A 1,974-nucleotide genomic window follows, 5' to 3' on the forward strand; every position below is an offset into this window, starting at 1 on the left:
TTTTTTGTGAATCTCATACACCCTCCGTCCGGAAATACTTGTCGAAGAAATGCATAGAAATGGATGTATCTAGAACTAAAATACGTCTAGATACATCCATTCCTCCGACGAGTATTTCCGGACGGAGGGAGTACTCTGTTATCTACACAACAAGTGAGTTTTGATACTTATATTCCCGTACATTAGGCACACATTCTGCGGACCCTATATGCTTGTTGTACATATATGTATGTGCTGTTCAGGATCTCTTTGTCGAATATGAATGTAGTCTACACAGCGTACCCTTTTGGTTCCCAAATAAACATGACATGTTATATTTAGAATCTTGATTTCATGGTAGAATAGATAAGTTAGGGAGTGGTATGCTTTGTTTATTTTGAGTTAAAGAATTTGCTTCCTTTGCTGAAACGGGCAAGACACATTTTTTGTACATAATATGGCGCTGATAAATTGCAGCAGCCACTCCCAGTCACACTTTTTGTCTACTAGCTCAGTTTTCTTGACTGATGTCTGCTTCTGAAATTAATGGCACTGCTATCTCTTTTTTGTGCCATCTTATTCCTTTTTTTTTTGGTTTGTGAGGCCTTGCAACCTTACGATTTTCTGACAATTAATGTTGTTATTTTTTGGTATTAGGTTTCAAGAGTATTTCAGATGTTGCAATACCACTTCTGTAGAGGATGCACAGGGAGAGAATGCACTCACAAACTTCCTGTTCGGTTTAGACAAAAAAGAAAACGCTCTGTTCTGAACATGTTATGATGTAACTGGAAGACCTTCTCCCTCCGAACAAAAAAAAGTGTCGTTCAAATTAGAATTAAACGGCGACACTTATTTTGGATCTGAGGGAGTACTTATGATGATGTTGGGTTCGAAGTGGTAACGTAAATTATAGCCTCTAATCCTTTGACCAGTGAAGGATTTACCAAACAAATATAACAACTGAACATGGTATTATTTCCACTCATCTGGTCAGTCTTGGTTTCAGATTTTCTTGTTGGTGAGAGTTAATTTCAGTTTGGTTTTGTTCCATGTGTTGTTGTGTCTGTAACAAGCTTAGTGGTTTACTGTAACTTCCGATGGCGAGGAGACAATAATATATGTTGGGGTCTTAAATAATACTCCCTCCGTCCAGAAATACTTGTCATAGAAATGGATACAAATAGATGTATCTAGATACATTGATTCCTCGGACAAGTATTTCCAGACGGAGAGAGTAGTAGTTGTTACTTGCTGTATGGTGAATCACACACAAAACATCAGCAAGGAGAAAGAGCACCAGCCTTTGTGCAGCCAGCAACTTGCAGCTAGTCGCCTCTAGTTCGATACCCTACAAAAAAGGTATCACACCCGCAAAAAAGGCAGCGCTCCTGCGACACGTCCCACGTGCGCGTCACGGAAGATTAACCAGCCGCTGCCGGAGCAGAGTCCCCCGCCTCCATCCCCTTCCCTTGCCGCCGCTGATCCGCGCCGCCGGTGGGGGCGCGGTGGTGCTGGGCGGAGCTCAGAGGCCTGCCTTCGTCTTCGTCTTGGTCGTGGAGGGTTGGCCACAGCGGCGACTCTCGCCTTGGTTGGCAGTGGCCGGCGTGGGCACTGCCCAGATCCGGCCTGTCGTGACCCAAAGGAGTCCCGCGGTGATTGACCCTGCTATTCTTCGTGCTTCAAAACTTTAATTTGCTTCATGTGGGTCTCCTCGATCTGGACACCGACGGGTTCCGGTCTTCCTCTCAGAGATCTTAGCTTTTGGTGCATGACGTCACTGGATATCTAGAGCGGAGTTTATCCAGTCGGACACGCCCTCATCTTCAGCCAGAGAGGCTTCATGATGGTGTGGCACGAAGCTTCGTTGTTTTGCCAATGCCATGGGACATGGTCTAAGTATAGATTTCCACCGCGTTGACAGTGGTGAAGAAAGTCATGGTGGCTGCGATCAGAGACTTGTAATGGCGGAGAGAAGTTTTGGTTGCGTTGAAG

The 1,974-nt window shown here is 44.7% G+C and overlaps 1 protein-coding gene across 1 annotated transcript in view; it reads left to right on the plus strand.

Moving 5' to 3' along the window:
* Positions 1–975, plus strand: part of LOC119317415 (F-box protein At5g49610-like) — a 17,331-nt gene extending 16,356 nt beyond the window's left edge. The window contains exon 3 of the mRNA XM_037591868.1: positions 637–975. The gene's annotated coding sequence lies outside the window, so the exon portion shown is untranslated. The remainder of the gene's footprint in view (positions 1–636) is intronic.
* The last annotated feature ends 999 nt before the right edge of the window (positions 976–1,974 follow it).

This window comes from Triticum dicoccoides, chromosome 1B, assembly GCF_002162155.2.
Source record: "Triticum dicoccoides isolate Atlit2015 ecotype Zavitan chromosome 1B, WEW_v2.0, whole genome shotgun sequence".
Lineage (NCBI taxonomy): Eukaryota > Viridiplantae > Streptophyta > Magnoliopsida > Poales > Poaceae > Triticum > Triticum dicoccoides.